Source organism: Sinohyriopsis cumingii, chromosome 10 (assembly GCF_028554795.1).
Source record: "Sinohyriopsis cumingii isolate HCF-2022 chromosome 10, ASM2855479v2, whole genome shotgun sequence".
Lineage (NCBI taxonomy): Eukaryota > Metazoa > Mollusca > Bivalvia > Unionida > Unionidae > Sinohyriopsis > Sinohyriopsis cumingii.
In genome coordinates this window covers 105,900,467-105,916,988 of record NC_142970.1, presented here as the reverse complement: position 1 = coordinate 105,916,988, position 16,522 = coordinate 105,900,467, and positions in this window count along the sequence as shown.

The following is a 16,522-nucleotide window of genomic DNA, read 5'->3' as shown; positions in this document are numbered from 1 at the left end:
GTGAAACTCAAGGATGATGACCCAATCTGTCTGTCTATTGATGCATGTATTTACTTAAGAAGAAATATGACCTCTAAAACACAAAGAGATACGGCAAGCATGATTAGATTAAACACAACGATGCTTTTCCTTCACGCCTGTGTAATTTAGAGTTTCAATCGTCTTTGAACACAAACTTGGTCTCCTTTTGTAGGGCTTGAAATAATAAAAAAACTGAAAAATCTTAAGCACTTTGCTATAGATAATTTCATCAACAGAATAAACAACATAAATACCGTTACAACAATAGAAAGCCTTAAATCTTCTATCAAAAAGAAATGCATGAAAAAATTAAAGATTAACGATAACTAACCAATAAAACCGAATTTAACAAAGGCAATGACATGTGAAGAAATGCCTCTCACTTTGGAAAGGTAGGCGAATGTACTCTGTCATGCACCATGAATTTGAAAAAAATTATAAACAGAGAGAAACCTGAATTCAAAATTCAGTTGTTTTTTTTTTTCTTCAAAATTATTTCGTTTCTTTTTTCTTTTTTTTTTTGGAACAAATCTAAGCACTAATATAGAGTGGAAAAGGGAAAATGCACATACAAGCTTTGATATTTCTGAAAAAATGAGGGGATATTCCTAACGTTCATAACCACCTATATATGCTTGGACTTGTCTGTGACTTATCCACAAAACAAGATGTACATATTTCTGGTCAAGCTGCAAGTGTGTGCGTGTTTTTGAAAATGGTAAAAACTTGGATATACAATTTTCTCGTGACACTCATAAAGTGAAGAGTCTGTGCAAGTGTCAAAAGCCAAAGTCATATAAGTTTTGTATTTTGTACGGCTTGTAAAGATTTCCACTTTAGGAAATGTGAAGTATCACAAGTTATTATCACAAACAGAAGTGGAACATAGGGGCTTGCAAGAAAGAAAATAACCCAGACAGTTGGTGTCATCAAGAGTGCTAGAGACGGTACCCGAACTTGCTTGCTTGCTTACTTGAATTAAAGTGATTTTCGCTCTAATGGAGCATGTATCACTGGTTTAATAACGCACCGCGTGATTTTTAATTACTCCTGGGGAAGGAAAGAGAGCCTCATCCCCCAGGCTTTTATGTACTCACAGACTATTTTTAAATTTAGCCACTCAGGTGTAGGACTAACTAGTCCTTAACAACCTGACTGAAAGGCTTTACACATGAGTGGGAATTGTCTCACCACACACTCATTTTTCTGTCCGAGCGTGGTAAAGGAGGAAAAAAGGTGCTCAGCAAGACAGCCATGGATGTTAAGTACTCACCAAAACGCTAGCCCGTACTTATTTCAAATCAAGTCCTGTTTTTTTGCTAATCGACAATAATAAGTACCAATAATGTGTTAACCACCTGTGCAATTAGTTCAAATCTAACGAGTCTGTTAAATTTCCTAACATATCTGTCTAATATTAGTACTTAGTGTAGATAAAAATAGCCATACTGATCTTATTTAAATTATTATGTCTAAGCGACATATACCAGTTTGGTCACTGTTAGGTTTAAAAAGTTAAGTTTGTTGCAGTGTTCCAATGGGTCAAGTTTGTTTCGAGAATAGTTTAGTCAAGGAGGGATACCAAGCCAAATATGAATCCCTATTTAATAAAAAGCAATCTTTTGGAGCCCTAAAAAAAGTCTGTTTTTTTCGGTTGGAAGGTAACACGTCTCTCTTTTGCTCTCACGTTCTTTCCCGCACTCCTAGTCACATGATTCTTGATATCAGGAAATGCGTAGCCATGATGGGCGGTAATGTAAGCAGCGGCTTCTACCAGTTGACTGAGGGGGTATCCAGTGTAGGTTTGTCTGTAGAATTGGGGAAGAACTCTGACCCCTAATCCCCATTGAGAAGGTCTTGGTTTAAAGGTGTCTAGAGATCTGTAGGCAACGTATTGTATGGCTCTAATAAACTGCCCTGCTATGTTGACGTCATACAATGCTTGATCTAGCCCCATTTCGGTGTACTTTTCAACGAGGGTCAGCGTCCCCCTCCTCCTCCTCAACCGCCTCAATTTCTTTTTCTGGTTCTGATACTAATTCTTCAGATAGTTTCCAATCCTCCGCTATGGTGTCTGTCGCTGTTATTGTTGTTGTGGTTGTTATTTCAGCTGAGATTGTCTGTAGTATCGGAGTGAGAAAAGAACGTAGTGCCTCCGATAATTACATTTGAGTTTGCCATACCGTTTGTCTAAGATAATTGGACCTTTGTTTTGCCACCACTCTTTCCGGGACGGGTTGTTTGTTAGGTATAGTCGGCTGTTGACTAGATGTTATTTGTGTTCTCGAGGTGGGTGGAGTGCTAACTGGCAGAAACCGTAAAGTGGGCAAACGACGTCAAAGAAGTCAAAGTACGTTGGAAAGGATATCCGACCAGTTATCATTCTTGGATCGACGCTTCGCACGTCATCGACTATAAAAAGAAGTGACCATCATTCCCTTTCACACAGATTCAGCTACTGCGATCACTCCTTCACCCAATTCTTCTCTGCAAGATTTACAAAAACAACCCTTGTGGGTGTAGTGTGGAGAACGTGTGCCTAAAACGCAAATCGTCTTTTTCTGCCTTATCTTCGTGGTGTATTGTGTCATCGGGGCAGCCATCGCCAATTTGAGTTTGCAACAAGGAGACAAACAATTGTGGACCATTGTATTGAGCAGTTACATCGATTACCTGCTTCCCAATCCCTCCCTGAAATTCTCCTCGAACGGGAACCACGGGAACCTTGTGTCCAGTGTCAGTGCCAGCCACCACTCCAAGAACAACTCCATTTTGGGCGGAGACACTCCTCTGACTTCCAGTATCGCCTCGGAGAGCCACAAAACTCTGGAATTATGAGCAATAACAGCCAATTTTACTTAACCTTACCCAGTGACAGTTCCATGGAGGTGTTTCCCAACAACACGTTGTGCTGTTACACGGTCAAATTACCTCAGACCATCCAGTTAGATCACGAAGCCCATTGGGAAGTGGCTTTAGTGGAAATCATTCACCCAACACAAATCAAAAACATCACCGAAAAGCAAAACACTTTCGAGGTGGAAATCCTGAATGCCCAATTGGAGGAAGAAATCAACAAAATCGGGTTTTTAGGGGACACAAGAGCAGCCAGCAATCCAGCCTTCATTATCTACACCTTGAAAATTCCTTCAGGTTATTATTTTAGTGGTGAACATTTGGTGGACACTATTGCGGACAGGTTCAACTTAGCCTTTGGCAAAGCACTGAACAGAGCCAAAAAAAGTGTGAAGATTGAGTACCATAAAGTGGCTCATCGTCTCGTGATCAAATTTCAAGATACGGACACATTGTCCCTCAGGTTCAATGGTAGTTTGTTTGAAATTTTGGGTGGACATGCAGAAATGGTCGCAAACAATATGAGCCCCAAGATCAAAAGTAATATGGATTTTTACAGAGCTTTTGGAAACCCGGTAGAACTGAACCAAGGACTTAATTTGATCTTTGTGTATTCCGATGTGGTGGAGTACAACGTGGTGGGACACACCTCTGTGCCGTTACTGCGTGTCATTCCTTTCAAAGTGGATAGTACCACAAACAATGACCAGGAAGGTGCAAACACCTATCACGTACACCGTGAATTTGTACATCCTCACTATTTACCCGTCAATAAGTCGTATTTAGACACTGTCAACATTGCTATAAAAGGAGATCTGGGACAAAATATTCCCTTCTCCAAAGGGAAAGTTACAGTGAAACTCCATTTTCGAAAACGGTTCTCTAACGAATTGTAAGTCAAGACAGCGACGAGTGACATTTTCACCCTATAAAATCCGGCCAGATGCGTGTGGAATTTCAGTTTGCAGAAAATCTACGCGCAGATAATACGGTGAACGTCCTCCTGTATGCTGAATTGGACAATACGATATAAGCCAACAGTTTGAGAGAAGTCATTCTACACTATTAGAAGTCATGGAAGACTTTTATCAATGTTTGTATAGTAGGGATTCTTTGGACATGGAATTTGAAGATCCTGAGGAAGGAGAACCCCAAGACAAAGACGAAGAAGTCAACATGATGAAGTCTAGATGGCCAGAACAAGAATCACATATAGTTTCCTGTTATGCTATAGTCTTGACAGAAAAAAAATTAAGGAATTGATCAAGAAAGATTGCTATGGATGTCATAACGATCATCCCAGTCAAATTCAACACGATAAATGCTAATGCTGAGTCAAGAAGAAAAATTGGACGAATATCTGGACGAAGCTTGGAGTCTCATCTCGGAAGAAGACGTGTTACAACAGTGGTATAAAGGCTTGCGTGAACATTATTGTCCTCCATTAACAACTCAAGAGATCCATCGCATCGAAGCTCTGTTGGATCAGAGTTGGGAGACAAGGCGAAGAAAACGATTACTTGTCAGACATTTTCAAGCAGAAAGTCAGGATCGAATTGATGACTTAAGAAAAAAAACAAAAAATGGATACCTGAGAACTTTATTACCTTTTGAACCACAGTTCGTATACGGCTTCTTGGAATCCTGTCGTCTGTGCTAAAGATGAACTCCCTCATCGCGAACCTAAAGACCATCAAGCTTACGTGATCAACACGGACGACAGTCATCTCCCAGGAACCCACTGGGTAGCCGTCTACTTTCCTCAAGAAGGATGTGTGGAATATTTCGATTCGTACGGATTGCCCCCTTTGGAAGACGATATCATCGACTTTATGAGAAGAAATGCTCAAACCACCCGATTCAATAATGTGAAATTACAAGGCACAGATTCCTTGGTGTGTGGACAGTACTGTGTGTATTTTCTGCATCATCGCAGCCTGGGCTATTCCTTAGAACATTTAGTGACTCATTTCGATCCTCGTTCTTCTGCTAGAAACGATGTGAAAGTAGATCGATGGTTTTGTGACCATTATGCTTATCTTTTGTCTCAAGCTAGGAAACGTAGTGTCCATCAATGGCCTAATGATTTCCAACAGTGGAAATCACAATTTCATTCACAACGTTGTCAGCCCTGTTCAAAGTAGAGTGTGAATTAAAAAAACGTTTGGTATTTGAAAAAAATGTTTGATGTTATAGTGTTAGATTATTGTTAAAAAAATGTTAGAGTTGTTTGTTAGTATGAATAAAAAAATGTTGTGTTTTGAAGAAAAAAATGCCTTTGTGGTTTGTTTGGCTATAGGAATGTTGAATTGATGCTCTTTGACTTCTTTCTATCCCTCCCATAACACTATTTGAACGTTCCGGCTCGAAAACCGTGTAGCAATGTTTTCCTTCACGTCCGCGCTTTGACAATACAAACGGGAAGTCTCCAGTCTGCCCATCCATTGTTAACTTATCTTCCTACGAAGATGTGCTCAAGATTAGCCAAGTTGAACGAAGCCTATGTGAATTTGCATAGGGTCATGACAAGTCTGATACCGAGACCTGAAGAGATAGACAATATCATAATGTTGAAAGTCACTGAAGACCTGAAAGAAGAGCTCTTCAAGGAGGAATTCAAGAAGGAGAAAGAAGAATGGATGGAGAAGTACAGACTTCCTAAACGGCAGAGAGAGCAGCAACAGCAGCAGTATGAACCTGACAGAGGCTTTGTCGATTGTCGTATCGACACGAAAGAGTTCTTCTTCTCTTTTCCGAAGAAGCATACCTTATCCTGTGAGAAAGCCTGTCGTCAGAGGAGGCCGCCATCTTATAACCTAAGCGATCGCCATAGCTTCAAGTTCCCAAAAAATTACAGGGCTACCCCATACTCTCGAAAAGAAATAACATTCCATTGCCTATGATATGTTAGTCAGTTAGAAGAAAAAATACAGAAGTGAGTCTATCAGCACATGATTTCTTTATCTTGGTTAGAAAGTGTGACTCTAAGTTGTTCGTTTCCGTCGATTATCAAAATTTTAAAAATAGTAATATTCTGTAAAAAAGTGAGTGAATGTTTCTTTTAGGTCTGTGCGTTTTTTTTTTTTGTTTTTTTTGTTGGTGATAATATGGATAATGTAAGTTCGGGTACAACGAAATTAAAAGAATTAGGCCCAGAACTCGGTGTGGAGGGAAGAAATATACGCAACAGCAGCGGGAGCAAGAAATGCAGACCTAGCCAGTTAGCATTGAGGCATTCTGCTTTTGACAATGCCTTTGATGTCGTACACGTCGTCTTTTTTGGTGACACGACTTGATTTGAAATAAGTACGGGCTAGCGTTTCGGTGAGTACTTAACATCCATGGCTGTCTTGCTGAGCACCTTTTTTCCTCCTTTACCACGCTCGGACAGAAAAATGAGTGTGTGGTGAGACAATTCCCACTCATGTGTAAAGCCTTTCAGTCAAGTTGTTAAGGACTAGTTAGTCCTACACCTGAGTGGCTAAATTTAAAAATAGTCTGTGAGTACATAAAAGCCTGGGGGATGAGGCTCTCTTTCCTTCCCCAGGAGTAATTAAAAATCACGCGGTGCGTTATTAAACCAGTGATACATGCTCCATTAGAGCGAAAATCACTTTAATTCAAGTAAGCAAGCAAGCAAGTTCGGGTACCGTCTCTAGCACTCTTGATGACACCAACTGTCTGGGTTATTTTCTTTCTTGCAAGCCCCTATGTTCCACTTCTGTTTGTGATAATAACTTGTGATACTTCACATTTCCTAAAGTGGAAATCTTTACAAGCCGTACAAAATACAAAACTTATATGACTTTGGCTTTTGACACTTGCACAGACTCTTCACTTTATGAGTGTCACGAGAAAATTGTATATCCAAGTTTTTACCATTTTCAAAAACACGCACACACTTGCAGCTTGACCAGAAATATGTACATCTTGTTTTGTGGATAAGTCACAGACAAGTCCAAGCATATATAGGTGGTTATGAACGTTAGGAATATCCCCTCATTTTTTCAGAAATATCAAAGCTTGTATGTGCATTTTCCCTTTTCCACTCTATATTAGTGCTTAGATTTGTTCCAAAAAAAAAAGAAAAAAGAAACGAAATAATTTTGAAGAAAAAAAAAAACAACTGAATTTTGAATTCAGGTTTCTCTCTGTTTATAATTTTTTTCAAGTTGATGGTGCATGACAGAGTACATTCGCCTACCTTTCCAAAGTGAGAGGCATTTCTTCACATGTCATTGCCTTTGTTAAATTCGGTTTCATTGGTTAGTTATCGTTAATCTTTAATTTTTTTCATGCATTTCTTTTTGATAGAAGATTTAAGGCTTTCTATTGTTGTAACGGTATTTATGTTGTTTATTCTGTTGATGAAATTATCTATAGCAAAGTGCTTAAGATTTTTCAGCTTTTTTTTATTATTTCAAGCCCTACAAAAGGAGACCAAGTTTGTGTTCAAAGACGATTGAAACTCTAAATTACACAGGCGTGAAGGAAAAACATCGTTGTGTTTAATCTAATCATGCTTGCCGTATCTCTTTGTGTTTTAGAGGTCATATTTCTTCTTAAGTAAATACATGCATCAATAGACAGACAGATTGGGTCATCATCCTTGAGTTTCACTGTACTTTCGGTTCTTTACTTCATACAAACCCCAAATTTATTAGTTTGAAGAAAAAAGATAACATGCCCCTCAATACTGTAACACGTCTGTTCTGATTCTACCGATGTGAGTGTTTATGTCGAAATGTTTAAGTGAGATATAAAAAAATGGTCAGCTTGAAAACGCGAACCAATACTGTGACGCTCAGTATTTTGATGTGGTAAGAGGAAATGGTACAAGACACACACACAAAGAGGGCTTGTAAGTTCACATTTCAGTGTCTGCACTGTAATGGTAACAACGCAAGAACATAGGGATTATTATGCCACACAGTCCTAGAACAAAACAATGCATCACCCGTTGTAAGCCATGTCATTGGCTATACTTATTTTCTTACCGCGTTCGCTTCGAATTGACTTGAGTAGCTATTCAGACAGTGACGAGAATGGCCATGCTTTACTGGGTCTATCCTATAGGCGATTTATATAAAAAAATATTTTTAAAAATTAAACTAATGCACGAACAATCGTACCATGGGCGATCCCATGGAAATTGTGTCCGTCTTATTGCAAAATACATCAACATTTAATTTAACCGTGCAGATCGCTAAATAAACCTCTGATACACATTTTGAAAAGTGTTGTGTGACACGGATCGCCATTGTCGTTTGGTGTCTGCTTTCTTCTTCGAAAAGAGATCGTTTCGTCTTGACTATAAAAATTTAATTTGACTAAGTTTTGCGCACTACTTGAACTCATACATTTACGTTGTAGGTGTAGGCCGTCGTTCTCAGTTTTCTGGAAGTTCGTTTTTGCGTTTCTCAGATGTGATACTATTTTTTATGGACCGAACGAAATTTCTTTTGGCGTGAATCAGGACTCGTGGTTTTGTGGCAGAAATGGAGAGCATTGATTAAAGCCCAGTTATGTCGTCTTCGAAATCGCTGACACGGATTTGGACTAACACTTCAGGTTTTGTGTGAGGCGATACGGTACATCATTGCCTTTTACTTCCTCAATGAAATCGTTTCATCTTATTGCAAAATTACATTTGACTAGGTTTCATACGCAGCAGGTCTCTGTATATAAGGAGAGTGTCTTAGCATCAGAGTATTCATTCCGCTCTCAAACGATCAAAGATGGAAGAGTCAGCACAGATCGACCTGCTGGTCAAATATTTGCTAAAAGTCATACGAAAGCATAATTCACATGCGAAAGTGGCAACAAAACTTACTCTTTTGGTCGTTGATTTGATAAGAGTCATACGAAAGTGTGTAAGTGCTAATGAAGTTTGCTATATCTGCAAAGGTAAATGGGTATTTGTCTCCAGAATACCTGCTTCGTCTAAGAAAGAGAGACAAAAGTCAAGATACCTAATATCGTTGTCAGGAGAAAGGACACTGGAATTCAGAGTGCCCTACGAGAAAAGAGAATAAACAAAAACAAGACGAAACAGAGAAGAGGGATTCAGAAGAAGAAGAAATTGAAGATGATGAAGAACTTGTGCCAGTAAAGACATGGAAATGGAAAAATTGACAATGTGAGCCGATGCGTTGGCCCTGATGTGAAATTTCATACTACCTTCTAAAAGAGAATAGACCAGAAAGAACACGTAAGTGTCTCTTGGTCTTGACATTGTATAATAAGGATGGCGTGTTTTGTTTTCTACTCACACTTTATGAAATTGTGCTCTTTCACCTCTCTCTATCCCTCTGGATCATGTTTTAGTTAGAATTGAAATGGAAGGATGTTTTCCTTCACGCACGCTCTTTAGGCATGCAAGTCGGTAAACAATAGTCAGTCTATTCCTCCATTATTTTGTGTCTTGATGTTTCCTAAATCACACACTGATGCCATAAAATAACGGGTTAAATGGGTTTTGTAGTGTTGGGAGTGGGGGGTGGGGTGGGGTGGGGTGTAGGTGTTTGGCAGAGTTGGTCATTGCAGGTGAGGGCTTAGGTGCTTTCAAAAAACTTTTACTTCTTCACTCTGTGTTGATAGTATATTTGGGGTTTGTATGCGTTCGCGTACGTTTGTGTGGATAGTTTATTTGGGGTTTGTATCATCTCCCTTCTGTGTTGATAGTATATTTGGGGTTTGTTTTCTCCTCTTCCCTCTGTATGTGTGTGTGTGTGTGTATGTATGTGTGTATGTGTGTGTGTGTGTGTGTGTGTGTGTGTGTCTGCGCGCGTACGTTGTGTGGGTGTGTGTATTGGTCTCTGTTTGTCCGTATAAAACTCACTTTATCCCTATCAGATACACTCTACCTACCTACCTGCAGTAGCGCGTATTCAGGTCAGCCACTTGCAACACTGTTGATATTTATCCCTAGTGTTCAGTACAGTGACGTCACTGACGCTGGAAATTTCGAGACTATAAATATCGACTTGGGGATTTCCACATTTTGTAGCTATACATATATACTAGAATTCATAAACAGGAACGTCACTCAAGCTGAGGCTATAAAAAGATAGTGGGATTTTCCAAAGGAAAAACCCACAAGTTGGAGCTATAAATAGATAGTGGGATTTCATAGGAATTTCAGCTGATTATAGATACATAGGTATTTATCCATGATCGTCACAGAAGTTGATATTGTAAGTAGTTACTAATTTTATCTATTTGATAGTGTGTGTGTTTATGTGTGTGTGTGAGTATGTCTGCGCGCGTACGTTGTGTGTTTCTGTGTGTGTGTGTGTGTGTGTGTGAGTATGTGTGTGTGAGTACGTCGGCGCGCGTACGTTGTGTGTGTGTGTATGTGTTTGTGTGTGTGTGTGTGTGTGTATGTGTGTGTCTGCGCGCGTACGTTTTGTGTGTCTATTGGTCTCTGTTTGTCCGTATAAAACTCACTTTATCCCTATCAGATACACTCTACCTACCTACCTACAGTAGCGCGTATTCAGGTCAGCCACTTGCAACACTGTTGATATTTATCCCTAGTGTTCAGTACAGTGACGTCACTGACGCTGGAAATTTCGAGACTATAAATATCGACTTGGGGATTTCCACATTTTGTAGCTATACATATATACTAGAATTCATAAACAGGAACGTCACTCAAGCTGAGGCTATAAAAAGATAGTGGGATTTTCCAAAGGAAAAACCCACAAGTTGGAGCTATAAATAGATAGTGGGATTTCATAGGAATTTCAGCTGATTATAGATACATAGGTATTTATCCATGATCGTCACAGAAGTTGATATTGTAAGTAGTTACTAATTTTATCTATTTTATAGTGTGTGTGTTTATGTGTGTGTGTGAGTATGTCTGCGCGCGTACGTTGTGTGTTTCTCTGTGTGTGTGTGTGTGTGTGTGTGTGTGAGTATGTGTGTGTGAGTATGTCGGCGCGCGTACGTTGTGTGTGTGTGTGTATGTGTTTGTGTGTGTGTGTGTGTGTGTGTGTGTCTGCGCGCGTACGTTGTGTGTGTCTATTGGTCTCTGTTTGTCCGTATAAAACTCACTTTATCCCTATCAGATACACTCTACCTACCTACCTACAGTAGCGCGTATTCAGGTCAGCCACTTGCAACACTGTTGATATTTATCCCTAGTGTTCAGTACAGTGACGTCACTGACGCTGGAAATTTCGAGACTATAAATATCGACTTGGGGATTTCCACATTTTGTAGCTATACATATATACTAGAATTCATAAACAGGAACGTCACTCAAGCTGAGGCTATAAAAAGATAGTGGGATTTTCCAAAGGAAAAACCCACAAGTTGGAGCTATAAATAGATAGTGGGATTTCATAGGAATTTCAGCTGATTATAGATACATAGGTATTTATCGATGATCGTCACAAAATGGAGCGAAAAATTTGAAAAAGAAGAAGAAAATGAGAAGAGGAAGAAAGAAGAAGAGGAGGAAGAGAAGAAAGAAGAGGAGGAGAAAAAAAAGAAGAAAAAGAGTGTAGGTGAGAAAATAAGAAGTTGGTGGAGGAAAAGAAGAAATTAGAAGCAGAAGAAGAAAAGAAAACCCAAAGGCCCTTTACAGGGCCCCCATATTTCTCGAAAAGAGATAGTCTTTCCATTGCCTACCCCCTTTTTTAAAAAAATTTAAAAAAAAAATCCCATGTTCCATTTCCCTTGACGCTATACAGTCCCACCCTGTTTAAATCCTTTGACGCTATACAGTCCCCTATTCCCATGTTCAAATCCCCTTGACGCTCAACAGTCCCACGATTTTTCTCCATGTTAATTTCCCTTGACGCTATATGTTCCCACGATTTTTCTCCATGTTAATTTCCCTTGACGCTATATGTTCCCACGATTTTTCTCCATGTTAATTTCCCTTGACGCTATATGTTCCCACGATTTTTCTCCATGTTAAATTTCCCTTGACGCTATATGTTCCCAAGGGTATTTTTAATGATAAGTCCCATTGACGCTATAGTATCCCACTTAACTACTGTTGTTCAGGTGTACCTTTCATCGTGAGTTATTCATGGCAGGGACTGATATTTATGGAGTGATTAGGAGTGTGTCAATCCTTTCTTTCGAGATGCCTTTCAATGTGGTTGTATAAGCGGGTGGTGGAAGGGCACATGCGGAGTTTTCATGTAATGTGGTTTGAGGTTGTATATTTGAATGACTCAGGGATGGAACCAGACGTATTAAAGTTCGGCCTTTCGCTTAGTGGATAATCAGTGCAAATGAGAAACAGGGAAAAGTCACGCAGTTCTGAAATTACATTTGTGTATTTGTGATCATTGATTGATTAGAAAAGAATTGTAGTCTGCGAGTTATTGGAACATCCAGTTGACAACAACTGTTGTCTTGAAGTCCTCGGAAATAGGGAAACAATGGACTTCTAGCACAATGCACGTAAGTGCTTGATTCGCTCGATTGAGAGACCCCTTGCGTGCAGTTGTCTAGTTAATTACTTGAGACGTTAGGAATGATTGAAGATAAGAGAAATAATATTTGAATATTATATTTTATTTTAGGTCTGGAACTGTCGATCTTGTGACGATTTGTTACTCTTCGCGACGGAATTTTTCGCTTGTTTGGGGGACGCATTTTCCTTTGTAAAAGTAAAGAAAGGGTACATTATGCTTTTAAACATCGATCCTGTCGTGAGGAGGTGGTGATGTGTGATCTCCCTAACTCTTAATTCGTTTTTATTATCGTTATCTAGGAGATGATCGACCACGATCGTATAGCGCCGATTGAATAAACAATAAAAAATATGAAATTATTGGCTGAGGTAATAGAGATCTGAGCATATATATATAATAACAATAGTAATTACCCAATGCAACAATTTACAATTTAATAAATTACCTAAATAAAATTAAATCGAACATGACTTGTGAATCATTCCCTTTCTCTCAGTAATAGAGTTACAAAACTATGCGAAATTCAAATAGTCATTATGTTATACCGATATAATAAATTTCGTCATATGATCTCTTGTTACGAGTTGTTCAGCATAAATGATCGAATTCAAATTGCTGGCATGTCAGTATCACCTGGTGCTTCCGGTCTTTCCCAAATCACTGTTGGTGATAGGCCGGCGTTTCCGTATTTCGTTTCCTTTGCTATCTCTTTATTCGGATTATATTCGGATTATCAACCTCTTGTTTGCATACTGTACTCTTTTCCTTCTACATATGATCATTTCACAACCCAATTAACGTGTGTAATTTTGCCTTGTCTACCGGCTACTCGCTTACTACTGGAACATGACGTAAATCAACTTATAAGTTATTATTACTGCCTCGTTCTGGCTATAAATTACCAGCTGATCAATGCCAGTCGGCACACGTTCCTCAATTCGCTCTTCAAGAGAGTTCACAAATAATTACACACGAAAAAATGGACTTAAATCTTTATATCAACTATGTTACTTTTCTAATTACTAATTCATTGACATACATTTCCAGACATAGGAAAGTCAGTTCTCAGCAGAACTTATACAAATAAAGAAAACGTTATGCTACATGATTTCTACTGGATACAAACAAACTTTATTCGAACTCGTTCTTACCAACGGAATATAGTACGACATTGTTACAATGCATAAATCACACAGCATACACGCTTGTTTTCTGAACTCATGGAAAAATTAAAGTATGAATTTCAAACGAATCGATTCAACACATAATTACACACTGACATCACACTGACATCATTGAACATACTTAATGTAAATGAGATTAATCTTGTGCTTTATTTCGAGACATCGATCGACTCTCATCAGGAAATTCTTTCTATTTCTTCTCTGGACCCGGGTCTCAAAGTTCCATAACCCTTGTCACTTGGAGAATTTTCCCCTCGGTAGAAAGAATTATGCTGCCTAATGGCGCTAGGGAGATTTTTTAAAGAGCCCAAATTCCGTCTGCTAACTCTCAGCCCCACTCCCCCTTTACTTTGACTAATCAGGATTACTTCTTTACGCCCCCTCCCCCAATGTGTATCACTCCCATTGTAGTTAGAATAATCCTCTTCTGTCTGCATGTGTTAATAACTATTCTGGAAAATATCCTTTCAGGACATCTGTTTCAAAAGGACCGCGACTTTCTAAAATTGTGTCTGGTTCGTCTCAACCCTTGACACTTACCGATAGTGACCTTGCGATAACATTGCACTCTTACCTATTCTAACCGTTAACCGAGCAAGTACAAATTAAAATCCACTCATGATTCCATGCAGGGATTTTAATTGTTACATGTTGCGAAGCCATAGCAAGTCTAGTCAATACACCAGTCTTAATGGATGCGTGTCACGCTGGCCATGACAGATCGCACAGTCAAATATTCTAAACAAAATTGCACTATTACAAGTTCCAATCGCTATATCTCTTCATAACCCAGCAAAAAAGTGAATATAATGCAAACAGATTCATTCAAAGTTCCGAACGAACTTCCCATATTTTCCGTGGATTTGATTTGGATCATAACTTCAATTAGGTTTTAAGATAAGTTCTCTTTTAAAAGTCTTTGGTATTATTTGAGCTTCAATCTCACTTGTGAAAACTGTGAAAGGTAAATTAATTTTTCATATATTACTAACATAAAAATCTTACTTCCCGAAATAATAATACATTTGATTAAGTTTTGCAGAAATATAGAATATCCGTTAAAAGCGATTCGATAGCGAAATTGTTTTTTTTTTTTTTTTTTTTTTTCTTACGGCATTTTGGCTGAGTTCGACCTAAATAATAGCATATAAAATTCTGTAATCAATGGAACACGCGGGAGTTATTTCTAGGAGGGTTTGATTTTGAGATGTGTCGTACGTTTTCACTAATCAGCCCTCATGGTCCGGATCATTTAGGATTAGCTTCTTGGAAGTAAGCAAATACTTGATTCGATATTCGACGGCGGTTATCCATCCCTTTTGACCTGCTTCCGATATGTATGTATGTATGTATGTATGGATGCATGCATGCATGTATGTATGTATGTATGTATTTGCGTGCGCATTGTTAAATAGTTTAACAGGTGTAGAGAGATAAAAGGTTATATGAATGTCAGGAGTGAAAATAGTATTACTAAAAAATTATTTTCTGTTCAATCTACGGTTCTTTTTTTCATCAAGAGCTTATGAGGGTATTTCAAGTAAAACGCATTGAGCCTAATGTTTGGTCAACAATAGAGTACTTGCAATTTCATTTTCCAAAAGCGATATGTTACACACGGCAAGTCTACATTCAATATGCTGTTCTCATAGCTTTTTATTCTATGTATCCTAAATGTCACCGACCTACGAGAAGGTATTGGCAAGCTTTCTCACTTACCCACATAGGTCGAATCCGCGACTCGAACACACGCACACAGAGGTGAGACGGCAGTCATTCGTAACGGTGTGCGCTTTAGACCACTCGGTCAATATAAATCAAAATATCATTTTGATTATCTGAATGAACACTTAGTAAAGTTCCTTTTAGATTCTTGCTAATTGATTGCTTCATAAATTATAGACATTGCTTACAGTTTATGTAAGAACCAAATCTGGGACATATTGAAAAATGACAAAACACACCAGCTTGTTGCTTGATGTGTTTACACAATGTAACCTAATCAAAATAAGGAGACATTTTGAAAAAATCCGGTACCATGTAAACTCAACTCTCAGAGTTTCAAAATGGAAGACACTGGCGAAATAAAAATAGATTGGGTATGATCGATGATTTAAAAAGATCTCTGATTAAAAGATAATAAGGAAAAAATAGGAAACAATAATAACAACTGTCTGTACATTGTATTTGATGTCGACCTAAAACAAAGCGTTCAATAAAATCGTTCATATCGCATGTCAGGCTTATTTGCAAACCTCTATAGATATGTAAGGTTATAAATTAATTATTCGTTTAAATATTACAAATGTTAATTACGAAATGTACCATTCCAATTAATAGGATTATTATCTAAACTTTGAGGTATATCTTGTGAAATTATTAGGCATATTTTATTTGCAAATATAAGGGGTACATATATGATATAGCAGATTTCAGGTATGTGAACAACAATGTACTCAACAACACATTTATAAGCCTCTTTCGTTGTTGGAATCTTAAACAAATTCTTAGGTAACGTTCTTCAGAATTCTCTCTCTCTCTCTCCAATCAATATACCCTGTCATTTGATGACAAACGTGTCTAATAATTCAACAACAAACCCACTCTCCACTCTCCACGATATTGATGTTTCTCTTAAATAAAAAGATTTCTTTTTGTCTAGAGGAAATTGGCCTTTCATATCTACGTATATTTGCTTGTCAAGAATGTTACATTTTTACGTAGGGAGTAAAAATGTTTAGAAGGCCATACAAAGGATTGATAAATACATCCAAATATTTCAAACCTAATGCAGTAGCGCCCATTCTTTTGGGTCCAAAATGATTGCATTGCTTGAATCGCATTTTATGACTAATGTACAGAATCTTAAATGAAAACCTAAGGAATGTAATTTAAATAAAATCATCGCCTACAAGTGGCGACGAACGGGTGTTACACTTATACTGGATACTGTTAATACCTTGACGGATATTTCATGTTTGATGTCCCGATACTAAGGTGGCTGTCACTATATATCTCATG